Raw genomic sequence first — 18,310 nt, forward strand, 5'->3', positions numbered from 1 at the left:
AATCACTTAGTGTGTCTGTACGATTTATTACTTCAGCTTTTTTGTTAAAAGACTCGAGTTACAGGGTGTAATAGTGCATACATCTGAAATAGCTCTACTTTAAGCTTTTTTCCAAGATGATTTTTGTAAAAGCCTAAATATTAATTAGGAACAAATAGGACAGTGCTGGAAGAGAAGACATCTTCCTGTGATAGTCCTTGGTCCGTGCAATGGGATTTTCTCTCCAAGAAATCCAGAGTGGTCCTGTACGTGGTTGTGCTTTGCTTGGGCACAGTTTTCAGGTGTGAGGAGTTTCATTTTAGTTTGTTTAAGGCAAGAAGAAATCTAGGTAAATGTCTGCCCAAGTGTGCCCTAAGTGCATGTAACTGCAGTGTATCTAGTGTGTCTTCTCGCAATGGAGAATTCACTGCAGTCATGAGTGAATCAGTCTGTAATTGATAACTCGTATGAGTGTATTTCCTGTTTGAATTTAGATGAAATTCAAATGTCAGCTGTTGGCTCTTGTGCCTCTGCTAAGTAGAAAAAGCTGCTAGCATCAGAGTTTTTCTTCCTTTGTTAAAGAGAAGGCACATTAAAGCAACACCATCAGGTATCTTAAGTTTCTTGCAAGGAGGCAAACCTTCCAGAACTAAAAGAAACATGGAAGTTAAAGCAACCAAACTTACTATATACAACTACTACATATAACTACAAACACTATAGTTTACAAATTACGTATTTTCCCGATGGAGCGTCTCAATGTTGATGGGAAGCTTTTATATTATTTTATTACAATGTAGACTTCACTGTTAACACTACCGAGAACTATGTTATTGTTTTATCCTTTCCTTGAGTACGAGTCCACACGGTTATACCTTCTTGCAGATGACATGCTTTCTGCGACAGGAAATCCGAGGAGTCGTGCTTCATTAGATGAGGGGGATTCTATCCCCCTTCTCTGTGTCCCAAGAATAAGTGACCTACAGTTCGGAGTATGTTTTGCTCTAAAGCAAATATTAAAATTTGTGGCTGTATTTCAGCATTCCTTTTCCACCCCACATATGCTTAATTGTTTGGCTGTAAAACAGTTCCTCCCTCTGGCATGGGCCTTCTTCCATGGGCCTTGTGCTGCTCTCTGTAAAGAGGTGTCTCTTCTGTAGGCACAGTGGAGAGATTGCCTGCGTTCTCTGGGTCTGTCTGTGTCTGTCATCCAAAGCCTGTAGGACAGTGATACAACCTCTAGATTATTGAATTAAAAGTCTGTTTGAAGAGAAGTGTCTGACAGTTACAGTTCACATGAACATGCCCCCATTGTTGGAGTGGTTAAAGATGCATGCAGAACACCGAGCAGGTTAGACTTCTCAGCAGGCTTAAGCAGATGAGCTCTTTTCAGCTTGAGCAGTAGCAAACCTCTGGCTGTAGAGCTTTGTTGACAAAAACCTCTTCATGGCTGAAGAAGCTGAGCATCAGGTAAATCCTGCTTGTGGTGCCTAAGTCCTTTCATGGATTACATTTAAAAATTATTTGTGAAGTTACTTTGGTCCAGGTTATAGCCAGTCTTTTACAGTATTTGTTCACAGATGGGTGGTCGTGCTACATAAAGTGAACCTGTTTCCAAGCAGTTAATTGTTCTCTGTGAGTGGCCTGTCACCAGTATTAAATACAATTTAATGAAAAAAAAAGATTGTTTTTCTTCAGTTCCTTGATGAAGGCACCAGTAGTCCTGTGCATTTGGAGAAGAGAATTTGAGAGTGATAGAAATTATTTACAGTTATTTACTTTTACTTATTATATACTTTTGAACATGTAAGTCAGTAGGACATGCAAGAGGCCAGATTTGAAATTTAGATAATTATTCAGTGTCCCAGAACTCTGTCTTGAGTTTTCCTACCTTTTATTTGTCTAAGCCCTTAAGGTCTATTCTGTATGTGTTTTTTGTTGTTGTTGGTTTGGTTTGGTTTGTTGTTTTTTTTTCCCCACAAATGTGTCTTTAGGTCAAGTTGAAAGGGTCCATGATTTGGTGGCCAAAGAACTACAGGCATACAGTGTTTCAGCACTCTGAACTTAAAATTGTTAGACTTAATAGTTAAAATGGCTGAGGATTTGGGGGCAGCTTTGTCCCTATGCTGAGTTACCTGTGGGTATTGCTTCCTGCATGATGCATTACCTTTCTCTAACCTGTTGAGCTCTGTTTGAGAAGTTGAGGCCACAGCAGCCTGATAGTTCAGACTTGCAAATCACATTCCATATCATCATGCAAATGGTAAGGGGGGCAACTTCTTGTTGTGGTCATTTTTTCCAAGATTCTAATGAGTAAAATGATGCTTTAGCAGGATCCATTTTATTTTATTATGTAGGATTTTCCTTCTAATTTCCTTAATTCATTTTGTTCTGAAATAATTTTGGGGGAATTTTCAGGGACCAAGATTACAAGGATAAGTCCCTAGTGCAAACTTTTAAATCAAATACTTCTGATTCAATAATTATTGCTCTTTTTTTTTTTTTTTTTTTTTTTTTTTTTTAGTGGTGATGTATATACTTACTTTAATGTATAATCTTTTTTTCAAAAAAAAAAAAAAAACAATTGTTTTCCGGGGATGGGACTAATCATTGTCTGAATAACAATCAATCTTTCCATACCGAGAAGGGTTATCTGAAGGTATGACCCCATTTTTTAAACAGATGAAGGAAAGTCCAGTCCACTTGAGATCAGATGTAATCAAATGCTACCAAGATAATTTCATATAGTTTTCTGGGTTATAAAGCACACCTTCACTTTGCCTTACCAATAGAAGTTGAAGGGTTTTGTACCATTGATTTACGAAAAAATGGCAAAAATTTTAGTTTTGTGTCTTCTCTGCTGAAGATGTATAGTATTTTTCTGTAATATCAGTTATTTGCATAAAACCAGACCATCCTTTAAGATAACCTTGCAGAACATTTTGTGCTGGAGGAATATCAAATCCTGAATTCCTGAAATTTTATGCAAGAGAATCTGCTCTATAGGCTGTGGAAATAGTTAAGTTTCAGATAAAGCACTTAGAATAAATTCTGAAGTAGTCTAGAATAATTTGCAGTATTTTTATATGCCTTTCTTTTCTGAATTTGTTATGCCACCATAATGTATCTTAATGCCTCTAAAGAGAGCAGGGGGCTGGATGGGATCTCGTATTCTTAGCATAAAGCTGTTGTGTGCAAAAGGCTCCTGTCTTTGGTTGTCTGCTCTATAGATTTTTGGAGGTGAGTCTAGTGGTTCTCCACATGGCCTATCACCATTTCACATGAATGTGTTTGTATTCTGGGAAATATGGGTGGGTCTACTGGGAACCAAACTTACATATAATGTTCTTACTCCGGCTGTTGAGTCATCTGTATCACCAAATCATGCACGGGTCTCTTGCAGCTTTGAGCCTCCTTACCTGACCATCCTTATTATAGTCAGTTTTTTCTAAAGCAGTATCGATAAATCATAACTAGTCTGAAGGGAAACACTTTGCAGTACATTTTAATAAAATTCTAGTGTTGATTAAAGTATGACTAACCAGTTACACAAAATAAAGTAGCCATTGTGTATTACAAGGGATTACATCATTACATTTATGGTTTAGTATATAAATACAGTCTCCTCCATGATGTTGGTGTAACGTGCACGGCATGAACTTAATTCATACTTGCCTTGATTTAATAGTCGCTGCCAATTTTAAGAGTTAATGATAATTAACTGATTCTTTTATTTTACTTTACAATGGTGGAAAGAAATGCAAATTTTAAGGTTTATATGTTTAGCAGAACAAATTTCTGTTGGGCAAGGCAAGAACTCTGTGTTTTTGTGCCTCCAATGCCAATAGGATTTTGGTTTCAGTAAAGGCCATTTAATGGAGGATGTGTATTTTTGTAGCCCCAAGGGTGGAGGATTAAACTCTGTCTCTGTGCCAGTTGCTAACTTCTGGACCGTAAGGTTTCCATATTCTTTGTAAATTGTTATCATCACTGACAATCAAAAAAAAAAAAAAAAAAGCATGTCTGACCTTCAATTGCTTTCTGTGTGTCAGATTTAAAAGTAGAAAGGATTCATACCATAAGCCTCTTGTTGTAGAAGACCAAGTTAAAGCTAAGACGCAGGTGCTTACATTGCTTGTGAAGAGGAACACTTTTTGGGGTATTAAAAAGTCTTTTTATGATTTTAGAATGAAGTTAATTTTAAGGGCTCTTACAATACATAAAGTCTGTTTAAGTTGCTGAAAATTACTTTGTATATTCTTGTATCTCAAAGAAAAAGTAGTATTTTTTTGAGTTTTAGCACGTCTAAATATTTTCTGTTGGGGAAAACTTCCGTACCTGATGGGTTTGCTCATGGTGGAGGCCTTTAACCATTCTGTGTGTGTGTTTGTGTGAGAGACTGATGGTTTCTGTGAAGGTTCAGTCACCGTTTCCATGTGCTCAGGACTGTTGTGGTCATGGCTCTATGTTTTTGGTGTGAAAGGACCTGAAAAAGCGATGGGTGGTTTTCATGTACCAGGTTTTGGTTTTTGTGTTCAGCTAATTCAGAAAGTGTGTAAACTAAGAGGAATGTTTTGTAGGTTTAAAGGCAGTGTTTTGGTAGTGTCCAAGACCATGCGACTTTGAAGTTGTAACGTATGTATATAAATGTAAGATACAAATATGTAATAAATAAATAAATAAAATCAAGGCATTCCTGAAAATCTTTATCACATTTGAATCACTCCATGAAAAGGCAGATCGAAGAAACACTTGACCTTTTTGCAGGAATCATAGCAGGAGGAGGAAAAGGATCACCTAGCAAAATGTGGCCTAGTGGGCCTGCAGCACAGGCAGAAGGTAGATTTCACTGGTGCTTTTGTCAGAGAGAAATTGAAGCCTGGGCAGCATTCCCAGGATCAGTATTATGATAAGAATGCGCGCCTCTAGGTCTGTGTGCCAAGTGATCACATATTGTTGTTACTTTCATCTGCATGAGGCAAACTACTAGCCAAGTGATAGGGCCCAGGCAGGTTTTGAAGCACATCGAGAAGCTGACTATGAAATTTGATTGATGACTGAACAGCGTAGAGCCTAAGTGTTTTTGATGACTTTCCAAAATTTAGGAAGACTTATTAAGTACATGGTATCGCAGCTAGCCGTGTTTTCAGGGACGTCAAATGCAGCTGAAGACGGTTAATTGTGAGGCCAGTCAGTCTTCACAATTCTGAGAGCAAGCTTAGGCTGTGGATGGGGGAGCTAGCTTTCTGCTGGGTATCTCCAAAGTTGAGGTAAAAGAGTTTGAGTTTTAGATCTCTTAAAAACAGAGGCACTTTTCAGGACTGTTTTGGGTACTTGGAGAGCTGTGAATGAAAGAAGTACTTGCAAAGAAAAGTCTCTTGTCCAGTTGTTTTAGTTACAAAGCTTGGTGAGTGGTATTCTGTTTTGACTTCTCCATGGTGATGCATCAGAGCAGGATTGTTCATCAAGCAAGTGCTGCAGGCTGATGGGGTTGCCTTTGGGGATGGCAAACTACATAATTGTTTTTGATTCAACACCAGGCTGTTGTCAGATAGCTTTTAGCCCCAAAGTGTAGAGAGTCAGCTGATATTTTTTCAGTCTGACTCATTGGACCTGTGGATGAAGAACATTTGAGACAAGTGAAAGAAATACTGAGGCTTCTTTGTGAGCGTAGAGCCTGCTTGCACAGTGGCTAAAGAGGATCAGCCTTGTGGAGTCCTTCAGGTGACTTCAGGTGATGTAGCTAGCTATGCCAGAAAGAAATATTCAAGATATCCTGCTAAGGAATGAGAAGGCTTCAACTTTCTGCTATAGGAAATTGTGTCTGTCAAGATGAGGTAAAAGCCTGGTAGAATTATCTGGCCCTACTGCCAAAGCAGACTTTTGTTACAGGTGTAAGTCAGTATCGCAGGAGGTTCATGTCTGGATTTTCATCATGGCTCCAGTAATAAATTCCTTGTGTCACAAGGCCTTCTGGAGGGTGCAGTGCATTGCGATTTATACAGATTCGTGTCACTATGTAAAATGCATCCTCTTTTTCTGTCTGTCTCATACTGCATGCGACGGTTTCACTCAGGAGTTTCTGTTCTCATCTTTCCAGATAGGCCCTGGGGCAATGATTTTTCAGAAGTTTGAGCATGTAGAACACTTTGTCTTGTGTCTCAGCAGGGAGCTCAGATGATGACAACAGAAACGCATAACAAGCACAGAGTAGAGTACCAAGCTGTGAAGCAGGGTGGGTCCTTCAAATACTACCTACTTAGGGTGTCTTCTGCCTTTCAGTAAGTTTGCCCAGTTGTAAGGCCTCGCAAGTAAAGCCTGAGGTTGTTCAGGGACCCTCTCCCCTATTTACAGGGGGGAGAACTGGTGGGCAGCACTCGTCCTACCTGCCTGCACAGGCCATCAGCCAGGTTAGATAAGTACTTCAGTTGATCCGGTGGTGTTTAGGTCTGTATTATCTATACGCAATATCTTGTTTCCATCAAACTGTTTCAAGGTAAGTTCAACAAATGTGCCAACAAATGATAAAAAGTTGTGGGGTTTTTTTTGTTGTTTTGGTTTTTTTTGTTGTTGTTTTTTTGCCATAAGGGATCCATACAGTAATCAGTGAAGATGATGAAATCCACGCTTTCTGAGAATAACTTACAGGTGCTAAAAGATCAGTGATATCATGAGCTATTTTGAGAGTCACGGCCAGATGTGAAACATGATGTAGTGCTGGAATATCTTATTGTTCCTTGCATTTTAAATACCTCGCAAGAATAAATTGGTGATTCTTTATTGAAATTCAAGGGAATACAGCCAGGCTTAAAATTAAAATTTAAAATCAGTTTTCATGCCGATATATTCTTAATGAAGTAGGAGATCAGTCAAAACTGGCTTGCCTCAAGGGTTGGATAAATGTGCTTGTACCATTTTTCAGGCTCTTCTTTCACAACTTGCTACTTGGTGCTTATAGGCTGCATACATGTAAGCTTGTTCAACCTAAGCATCAGTTTATTTCATGAAATGGTCCCATATATTTTGGAAGGGCTGTTTGCTCCAAGATCCTCGTATACCTGCAGTGTTTCACTGACAAAGCCATCAAGCCTAGTGTGTGCTGCAGTCAATATTGTATTTGCTTTACCAGTGTAGTGTGGGGTTTTACTCACATGTAAATTTATTGAAAAAGTTTTCCTTAAGAAATTCATATCCTTGGATGTGAACTTTGAAGTAGGATTTGGAAATTTGCTATGGCAGCTTTCCCTTTAGAATTCCACTCAAATTTCATGGCTACAGTAGACTTCTCATAGCAGTGTAATCACCATTTTTGAACTGTTTCTAGCTTACAGGAGCTCTGGCTAAATTTGCTAGTGGCAGTCATGAGACTGTTGACTAAAGCATATTCCACAGGCACAGTCTGGGCTTTTGTTATAATTTATGCATACCCAGAGTTATAAAAAAAAAGCCCCCCCCCCCCCCCCTTTTTTTTTTTTGACTATATTTTACCCTAGAATGGCTAGCTCTGCTTCTGAGACCTCTCCTGTCTGTTAGCAGAACCATCAGCTGGCTGTGAACCCATCTGCACTGCTTACAGAGACGTGTTGCCAGCACCACCTGATTTCCTCATTCTCCCTTTGCTCAAACCCCAAGTATCGAGTGATGAAGGTTATTGCCCCTGTTGTTTTCTGACTGTTATCACCCAAGCCTGTGATCTGAATTCACAGGAACATTAAAGCAAAGTTCTGTTTCATAAACTGTGATAAAGGTATGACTGAACTCGTGAACCCTGCAGAAGGGAAGCAGTGGTGGCTGGATTACTTAGGAGTGAGGAAGATGTAACTGGAAGCTGGAATGAATTGACAGGTCTTTAACCCATCATCTGTACCCATGAATTCTTCTGTGATCATGTACTTGATTCCAATGAATTACTTCAACTGCTATGTTACTTCAAAATTGCTTTCTAAACTTGTGTTCCTTAAATATGCATAATTTTGCATTTAAAATGCACACCTGAGTTACAGGAGCTTAACAGAAACTTCTGTGCAAATAGTTGCACTTTTACCCTTCTGTTCCTAAGATCCATGATAAGTCAGTTTCCATGTAAAGGCAGAGCCCTCCTGAGTCTCCTGTCCTTCACTCGCAGGCTTCCACTGTGCCAACCTTTCCTGTCTGTTTCTAGACTAACAGCTGTGGTGGTTATTCAGCTATAGATTTGTCAGCTATTACATGTTTACAGCCACATAGGAATAGCCCCTCGTCCACCTCTGTTTTGTTCTGCTCTAAAATTTCTAACTCATTGAAGGTTCCTTTTTTTGATTCTTTTCAAAATGCAGGATAATTCTCAATTTTCCCCAACTGCAAGATAAAAAAAGGTGTGTTTATGTGGAATAGATCATCTAAGAGAAATAAAGTTAACTGAGATGAAAACTGGTGAGGCAGTTGGGGATGTAGGAGGAATGACTTGGAGAAACAAAGCCAGGGAGAGTCAAGCACCAGGCAACTTCCTTCTCATTGAGAGTAGTGTGGACAGGTAAGGGGAGTGAGTTGTATGTGGCCCTGGAGCTGGAGGAACGGGAGCTGCTGTGAAGGGAAGCTGATCCTAGAGATAAGCAAGACGACAAGGAGGAGGAATCCACAGCTGGAGTCTGGTTTCTGCTCTGAGCTTTGCCACTACAAGTCCCTCCGTTCTGCCTGTCCTGCTCAGGGCTGTTCATTCCTGCCCCACATTAGCAGGAAAGCCCTTCCTCCTGCCAAATGAGGCTAAATCAGCTCGTGCTGGGTGTTTGGACTGTTCCCTGTGGCCTGCTGGTGACTGCAAAGTTACAGCTCTTTGGGTTAGCTAGTATATTATAGTCAGTATATTAATGTCATTCAGATTTTTTCTTTTCTTCAGATTGCAGGGCAATATTCCAGACTTAATAGTGTATGAAGATCCTAAGCTTAATCTTAATGATGCAAAAGTTTTCAGATAAATCTGGATTCAATATGTAACTAGTGGCAAGTGCTGTGAGCCTGTGTACTCTTGAATTTGTCAGTGCTTCTTGCAGCCATTGTAGTAGATGAAGTTCTAATAAAATGAAGATGGAGTTGTGTGAATAACTTATTAAATAGTTTTATTGGTTATCAACAGCATTTCTTCTGGGAAAATGCCATCAGGAATGACATTAAATATTTTGAAAAACTAATCCATTAATAGCTGAGCATTTTGGATAACTATAAATATTTAAGTCAATTGCTTTTTATAAAATTCAGTTTGTTCTTAAGTAGCATTGCATGCTGATAAAGAAATTGAAGAAATAGAATACTGAGGTTACTCTCATAAATTAGTAATTAGCATTAACTTCACTCATCTCTGAGCTTTTGTAGTTGTCCTTTTTTAAAAGGCAGACGTGAATTTGGAACTGATGCAGAAATTGAGAGAGTCAGGAAAGAGTCTGTGTCCACATTACCCAGCAGTGTGGCTAAGAGAATGGGATCTGTCAGGTGCTGAGAACCTGACAGCCATGCTCTACAGGTTGTGGGAGTTTTGTTTCAAAGCAGTCCTCCTCTGAGTCTGTGGCTGAATTCCTGTGAGTGGTTGGAGCATCTACGATGTGCTTTCTGAAGCTTGTTTTCTCATCTACATATACTCAAAATAAATCTTCATGTGCACAGAGGCTGCCTTGCTGTGTAAAGTAAAGCAAGGAAAATAGGGGTGTTTAGGGAGATGGGTTTCTGAAGAGCACTACTGATTTGAATTCAAGTATGAACATACACAGTCATGTGAATCAGGAAGTTCACTAAAATCATTTTGTTTGTTGAGGGAACTTGGGTATCTGATACATGGGAGTAAGATCAAGAAATTCAATGAATACTTTATAGAAATTAACATTTACTAAGAATTTTCATCAGTTTGGGAGTCTGGAATGAGGACATCATTTAAAAAAAAAAAAAAAGGACTAGCAGTGTTCAGAAATGCCTTTACAAAGCAGGCTTTTTAAATAATACAAAGTGGTCTTTGTATAATCAGATATTAGATACAGGGGATTTGGCCATGTTGTAAAAACAGAAAGCACACTGACCTTTTTCTGTTTATAGTCCTGTCTTCTGGAGTCCAACAGAAGGTGAACTGGAGTCTTGATGAGAGAGAGAGTGAGATGGATTTATTTTGCAGATTTTTTACAAACTCGCTTTAAAAAAAGCAAAAACATTCTACACAAACACCTTTGCATGGTGAGAATGTTTTTCCAATTCTACCGTGGAAGAAATAGCAGTCAAGTGTCAGCCTGTCTGCTCCATGGAGACAGTTGTCTTTAAGAACTGCTGCTATCTGATATTCAGGATGGTTTCGGGTTGCCATTTTACACAGATTTATTATTTATTACCAAGACTATTAAACCTCAGTGTGTTAGAAACAGTGCTTATAAATGGACATGGAGACAGGAGTATCCTGACCTTGTAATGGTAAAGGTCCTTATAGAGCTTAGAAAGGAGAGGAGCGGAGAGGTGGACTCTGAAACTTTTCCTTTGCTAAAAATCATGTTAGGCTCATGATTCATGCAGTACTGTTGGTTTCCACATTCAGAAATAAGGTATTAAATCTCTAGATTATAAGATTGGTTGTATATTTTTTAACAGCACGTCTGGGTTGCTGATGCTGGAGCATTTGTTACTTTCAGGGTTATCTTTGCAGTTTTAAGACTAGAAGCTCTTATATTTCTGAAAGGTTTGGATGATGGAAGCATTCACAAATTGTGACATTGTGATAAAGTGGGAAGAACTGGCAATATGTGCCATATGCTCGAGTTGGAATCTAAGTAGTAAAGCCGATAAGCCCAAATTAGCTTTCCACGAAAATGTTTAAAATCCATGGGACTTGACAGAAATCAGGCTTACTACGACTGTTAGAATGCACGGTAAGAGCTTGCTCCTTGCTTTCCTCTGATGCTTGGATGTAGGACAGTTCAAAAACATGAACAAAAAATGAAGCCCACCCTATTGCCAGTATTTTTACTTTTTTTCCCAAACTTCTTGACTTGCTTTTTCTTTCCAGGAACAGTCATACCTTTGCGTAGCTATGATAAACCTACTGCTTATTTCTCTGTATATTTTATTATTATATTTTATTTACTATATTATTATTTTATTATTATATTTTTCTCTGTATATGGCTCATTGTGTACTAGAACTAATGGGGTGACACCAGTGGAATTGTGTTGTGAGGCTTCAGTCTTGGATTCTTCTGTGTTTAATAAAGATTGACTTGGGCATCATTTTTGTTGTTATTTTTTCCATTGGTGTCACCACACAATGTGTCCTTCCTCTAATCTGTTGCATAGTTTTAAAAACAAATAAAATTGGAGAAACCTAGTGGCTTGCTAATCAGGTTGGTGCAGGCCAGGTGAATCAGAGTGTTATTGGGAAAGATTAGAAAGGCATATTTTCAAAAGAAAACAATACACAGGGTTTTTTTAACACCCGTCCTCCCAAGCATCTCCCTTCATCTAGGACAAATGTGTATGTAGTAGAAATAAAATTAAATTTAAATGCTTTTTAGTATCAGTGTTTTACAAATATACTTCAGCTGTACAACTACTACAAATGCAAGTGTCTAAGAAGTTTTTTTCTTGAGGCAGTTCATAATAGCAAAGGGCTTGTGTACCTCTGGCTATCAGTTTCTGCAGTTTGCATTATGTACTAGAAACTGACGATACAATTTCTTTGGATAACGCTTAAATCAAATTCTTACTGTTTTACAGATTGATAGAAATATGCATTTCCATACTATCACCTTTGAACTAATGAAGTGGAAGTACAGATGAAAACAGTCTGGAGGAAGCTTGAAGTACAATACAGTTTCATTCAGTTTCCTAATTCTGAGATAAGGTAAATGCATGCAAAGTTGTATTTTGAATGTTTCAGGAGTAAATATGCGTATAATAAATAGCCACCTTATCTTGCCTTTAAATTTTTTGAGCCTTTTATGCTGATAACAGAGCTTTTAATGCCATTCTGAAACAGCTGTTTGAACTATTTTCTGTTCAATGTTTCAGTTATGAAAAGAGACAAAACAGTATCAGCTACAGATACCTCTTTTATGGAGACATACTGGAAAAAAGTTACCGTACCATATCAGTCAAATTCTGTTCACTGCAACCTGTTCAGTCACAACTATTAGTAATCCTGTAGTTGAAGTAAATGACTATGCTGCGAACTGATGTGCTAGTTGGGCACCTTGTCTTCTGGCATAGTGCTTGATGGGTACAAAATTTTATTATGCTGTCCTTTTTATTATTACTGCTATTAATAACATGTTTTTTCATGATAAATTCCACTGCCTTGATAACTCAGTCATTCCTGTAATTGAGTGATGGGTATGGAGGTGTGTTGTTTCAAATTTACTGCCTTGTGGTGTCTAAAGCTTTTTTCGTATATGTAATTAAGATGTACAAACATCCTGAAACATCCGATTTCTGACACATTTCAGAACTCTCTCCTGCAGCACTAACTCTGTTTCAAGATAGTGATCACTGGCCCTCATACATCTAGCTTCTCATTGTTCTAGTTTTGCTTAACTAGAACTTAGGCAATGCCCACATGCAGTGTTGAAGATGTGATAGTGTTGGCCCTTCCTCTCACTTTTTCCCATTTGGGTAGAAACAGGGTTTTATAACAGGTGAGACAGCTTCAGAGACTTATGCTGCCAAGATTGATCAGTTATCCTCTGTTCTTTCTTAGAAGAAGTTTGTGTCTCAAATTATTGTAGTCCTGTAGATTGTGGCCCCTGTTACAAACTGAAATTAATCCCCTTTCCAAGAAAATAAAGTTCACTTAAAGCAGGATGATACCTCTTCCACTTACAGAGACTAACCAAGGAAGGTTAACCAGAATTCATATATTTGACAGGTATAACCTATCCATATAGGCATTTATCCTCTTGTGGAAGTGTAATTTTAGAGAAAAAGCTCCAAGGGAAAGATCAGCATTAAATTCAGGTAACCTGTATTTTTCTTATGCTGACTCATTACTCAAAAGTAGTAACTTCCTGTACACTATAAACACATTAACAAAGGTATAAAGTTAAACTTCTGTTGGCAAATGTAAGAGTTGTAGTCAATCTTCAGGTGAGGAAGATCTTAATCTGGTCTACATTGAACATGTCTTGATGTATGTTAGCTTCTTCCATGTTTCTGTTTTACTCAGGTTATTCTATGCTTGACAGTGCAAGAAGACAGGCAAGTGCTATTTTTTTTGTGTGTGTGTTTAATCCATATTCCACATATTGAAGTAAGGGTAATTACAAAGCCAGTTCTACTGTGCATCTTGCAACTAATATGACAGATGTAGCACACTTCCGTACTGCTAAAAAGTAAAGGGTAGTGCTGAAAATTAAAGGCTTTGTACTGTGACATGACCAAAAACTAATTTCCTCCCTTTTTCTCCCTGTGGGAGGGAGCAGATCATTTCTCATCCAATGACAGAGACAGTTGAACAACACATAAATTCTCTTCTCTCTCTCTCTTATCAATAAGGAGGACTCTACAGATGTGGCAGTCTTGTAAGGTCACTCTTTCACCTACCAGGAGTAACAGTTTCTGTTTTCAGCCATGTAATTACAAGAATTTCAGAACTGAGGTTGTGGGGAACATGTGCATACTAATAGGAAGCTGTAAACATTAGGGGCTATTTGTAGCAGTAAATAGCTTCATTAACCTAGACAGTCTGCTCTGAACACCAGAACCACATCTGCTATTGAGAAGAGTGATTAATGTGCTGTGTTTGCTTAAATCTCAAGGTTTTATAAGAATAGAGAATTATAAGGGGTCGGGTTATCATAAAACAGTTTTTTATTGCCCACTGTTCTCAGTGATCCCACTCCCAATGCATTTAGAATTGATAACGATATTTATGCAAGTAGTCTTTTAAATTTTAATGAAAAAAATCTCATTCGTTTCATATAAGAGATTTGACAAAAGGTGAGTGTTTGAAGATACCAAGTATAGATGAGCTCTCTATGGAAAGAATACCAGTAAATTTCATTTTGTGTGTCTTTGAGATACTATCTGTATTTCCCTTTTAAGTATTCTTTGAAAATTAATTTTAAAAAAAAAAAAAGAAACACCATAGCTCCACAGATTGCCCTCACTCCTTCCCCTTTGTCCATTATATTTTTTAATAGTATTAGCAATAGATGGGGGGGAAGGTGTTTTATGGTTTCCCCGTAAGTAAATAGGTGATCTGACAAAAAGTAAAATAGCACCACTGCTCCACCACAAGATTTCACTATCTTGACACAGCTTGTCCTGTTTTTACTAAAGATTGTGGACTTGTAAGTCAACAAGCATGCAAATAACAAGAAGGAGTGTGTTAGAACCAAATAAAAACAGGTTATTTTGCCAGTCGTTTGTGTTCCTACATGCTTTATCTCCTCTTTTTATACCTTGTAATTTAATTTCAATAGCCAAGTGACAAAGACAAAAGATGAAAAAAATAAGGTTATGAAAGCCAAAAGAGGGAAAGAATATGAATACTGGATATGGACAGAGTATATCTGCCCAGATGTTGATCAGCCAATTTATATACTTCGAGTGAGATCAGCAGTGTTGTATTTCACAGTGTGACCTGCTTTCAGTTGAATTTTTTTAGCCCATTTGTTATTTTGACACCCATAAAGCTCTGTGAAAGTGAATGCTTTAATCTTAAATATATATCATATAAAAGAAGATGTTAGCATCTAAAATTGGAGCATAGTTTGTTAGTTCCTAGATGGTGTACAGAGAAAAGTTGCAATTAACATGGAGGAGATAGAGAGATTTAAGGTTCAGTGAAGCATATCATACATGTCTGACAGTTTTTAAGATCTCAAGACGAGGAATAATCCTAGTTTATTTTAATCTTTAATACAGAATCTGATGGTAATATGGCACTTCTTGTAGTTTAGCTAATTGTACTTTATTTTTGAGAATGCAAAATTCTCTTAATGTCTTAGCAGGATACACGTCTTTTTTAATTGTAGCTGTGAATCTGTGCAAGTCTTCAACATTTGCATGATGTAATTGGAGAAATACAGTTTAGTGTTTTCCACCTAATCAGTATGGCTGTGTATGCTTAATTACCTTCTGCAGCTAGTCTCCTGTATCATGTTGTGTCTTTATTTAACATAAAGATTTTGTTTGTGTGATTACATTGCTTTCTTTAGAGTGCTGAAAACTGAACTTGGATTGCTTCTATGTATTTTTTCCATTAAACTGTGATATAGTCCCTTAGTTTGTCTTTCTTCTAGCAAGGCAATAATTAAAAGAAGATTAAAGGCCTGTGATACAGAGCTGCTTGGCCAGTAACTTCAGTTGATGGTTTTGGAATAGCTTCCTACTTTTCAGCTTCTAGTGCCTGTAGAATCCCAAAGTGGTGTTGGTAGAGCCATCTCAGCTCGTGGAACGGAGCTTGTTTGTTTAGTAGGACACACGTCAATGTCTCAGAACAAAATCTTCAAGTGATGAGATGTTCTTGTGATGATTTTCTTATTAACCATCAAGACTATGCAAGGTCTCCATTCACTTAGGAAGCTGTTATTCTGTAAGGTCGGGGTAGCTGTCACTGAATTTCCTTGGCAGCAAACTATTTGCTCAGAGTTAATTCCATAACAAACAGGCTCAGCCACTTCCGGCTCAAACCACGAATGGGGAATGTAGGTCAGCGTGCTGAAAGCATTTTCCAGGAGTGGAGTAACTAGAAATGTGTCCTCTTTTTAATCTGCTGATCAAAACAGGAAGTGTCAGTGATTCAACTGCAGAGCTGTTCTCTACTAAAGCATGTTGTCACACACTTTGTTGGTCCTTTGGAAAGTAAATTATGGCTCGTCTGTGGTCAGCATCCTCCTGGCACTACTTAAACCCACTTGTCCTGGTTTAGCCCAGGTTGTGTGAGTAGCATGACCATCTCAATCTCAGACAGCTTAAATTAAGAACCTTCCCTGCTGGACCTGGACTGCCAGGTTCAGGAAGATCACGTTATACTGTCCTACAGTCCCTTTATTTATTTATTTATTTTTAAACATTGAACCTGTCAGGCTCAGAAGCTACTGTTGAAAGTGTAGCATATCTCAAAGAAATCTGGGCAAGTTCCTATGTAGTAAGGGGAGACTAAATTTTGTCTTATTTCTGTATCTGAGTATGGGAATTTATGGTAGGATGGAAAATTAATTAAAGAATTTAAGGTGAGAGAAGTACATAGGAAATGCATTTACCATACAATCTGAAGATATTTATATTAATGTATTAATATTTTGCAATGAGATAGTAACACGAATGTGCGATTAGAAACATACACAGCTTTCTGTTTTGCTTATTTGTTGACTTGCTGTTTAGATTAAGAATGGTAAGATGTGGTTATCTCCTAAACAATAACACGGCTTGTTTTGTTTTCATTTGAAGAATAGGTTTTGTCTTGCTACTCCCCCAAGGCAAAACCAAGCAGATAAACACTTATTTATGATGGTACTGTTTTGAAACATTAAAATATTAGATATGGACTAGGATCCCCTGAGCTAGGATTAAAAGTTAAGGATGTCCTTCTCCGGAGATTCCAAATTGCTAACATTATGGTAAGCTTCATGAAATGTTAGGTGAAATGTTTCTGAAGTGTTAGAGTTTATAAACAGAATTACATGGAAATAAATATAAGAGTCCAGTTAAAATGCATTTTAAAGTAATAAACAGTTACCTGTTACAATAGCAAAATCTAAAGTTAGTTTAGATAAGGGTCCTTGTATAACATCCTTAATGTCCAAAAGAGGAAAAAAAAAAAAAAGTGTGATAGGAAATAATTAGTTTCCTCATTTCTAATGTAAACATGTGATATCCTTTAAAATATTAAATGTGAACTGTAGCCAAGTCTTGGTAAAGGCGGCGTATTTTTATCATGTCCTTAAAATATATTTTTTGCTTACGACGCAGTACAGGTTTTAAGGATCTTGAGTAATTTCATTATTTTCAAACCTAAATATCATGTTTTGAAATTCCTCTTTGTTAAAATACCGACAGTGGAATATAATCTGAATAATCAGGCAGTAAATATTCATGGCTTGGTTAGTCATATGCCATTTAGTTTAAATATACTGCTATTTTTTAGAAACAGGATAATCTGATAATACGTAGAATGGAGAATTGTCTGTTGATGGTGCAAGTTACTCTTAAAACAATTTACTCCATGTACATTTTGTTGAAGTGACTTGTGATTATGGCAGTAGTTACTTCTAATAACATGAACCAAGTATTAGGATGGTAATGTGTGTGCATAGGGAAAAACAGATGTAAAACACACTGGCTCAACTGTTGCATGAGCAGCTGTGGCTGCCAGTCTGCATGGCAGCTCTAGATTCTAAGCCACTTCTGCTTGTTTGTAACTGAGTTAATAAAAATGGAATAAAAATACTCAATTTTCATAATGGAATAGTTTGAAAAAGGGGAAAAAAAAAAAAAAAAGGCCAATGAGGTGGCTGTCTGCCAAAAGGTAACACTAATTTAGCTGTATTTCTTAATAATTTTGAGAGCAAGCTAACAGGAAAAATGCAAGATTATATAACTTGGAAAAAAATAAAGGAAGAACACAACTGTAGAATGACTGGTGATGAAGGAAAAGGTTACTTGATCTATTTAGTGTGAACTTAAGGAAGGAAAACGTAACTATTCAGGTAGATTGAGCAAACAAATATTTGCTTTAGTGGAAATGAGGCAAGCCTTGCTGCTGCCTTCACTAGAACGAGTTCAGTGTTGTCACAGTAGGCATTTATTTAATCAAAGTAGTAAGGCAGGTGGTTGTAAAATATTAAAACATTACAATAGATAAGAAATAGAGATGTAGACATTGAAGTCCTCACTGCCAAGTTTTAGAAACGTGATGGCAGAGCTGCGTTTGGAGAGCTGTGGGAGCCTGTGTCACCTTGATGAAGAGTGAGTGACCTGCCAGAACTGGCCTGGTACCTGTCCCTTCCTGGGAGCCTGGATACTGCCACCTCCAGTGCGTGCAGAAAGCTGACCTAGTGGATCTTCTTCTTCTTCGCCTTATCTTCTGCGACATTGTGAGTGCACAAGTCTGACTGCTGATTTAGAACCAAGGACTTGGTTTTACACAATCCTCAGAGGTTTTGCCTCTGTGAAAAGTTGTCAGGAAGAACATTTAATATGTGTATTAGGAGAATAGTCATGTGGGGGGAGGCAGGGACAGGGCATAAGCTTTTGCCTACATTTGTGTATTTTGTGTACAGACTTCTGAAAAAAACAGAAGCTTCAATGCTCGTGACTTTTCTTAGTTTAAGTTTCCTGGAAGCTGCGGCTTGCTTACAGTAATGAGGAAGTTATGCATGGATTAT

The 18,310-nt window shown here is 37.8% G+C and overlaps 1 protein-coding gene across 2 annotated transcripts in view; it reads left to right on the forward strand.

Annotated features, from left to right (window-relative positions):
- The window catches only part of BMPR1A (bone morphogenetic protein receptor type 1A), an 81,881-nt gene that overhangs the window by 25,491 nt on the left and 38,080 nt on the right, over positions 1 to 18,310 (forward strand). For both annotated transcript variants that reach the window (XM_032190862.1, XM_032190863.1), the window contains exon 2: positions 11,700 to 11,826. The gene's annotated coding sequence lies outside the window, so the exon portion shown is untranslated. The remainder of the gene's footprint in view (positions 1 to 11,699; positions 11,827 to 18,310) is intronic.

The sequence above is a fragment of the Aythya fuligula genome, chromosome 7 (assembly GCF_009819795.1).
Source record: "Aythya fuligula isolate bAytFul2 chromosome 7, bAytFul2.pri, whole genome shotgun sequence".
Lineage (NCBI taxonomy): Eukaryota > Metazoa > Chordata > Aves > Anseriformes > Anatidae > Aythya > Aythya fuligula.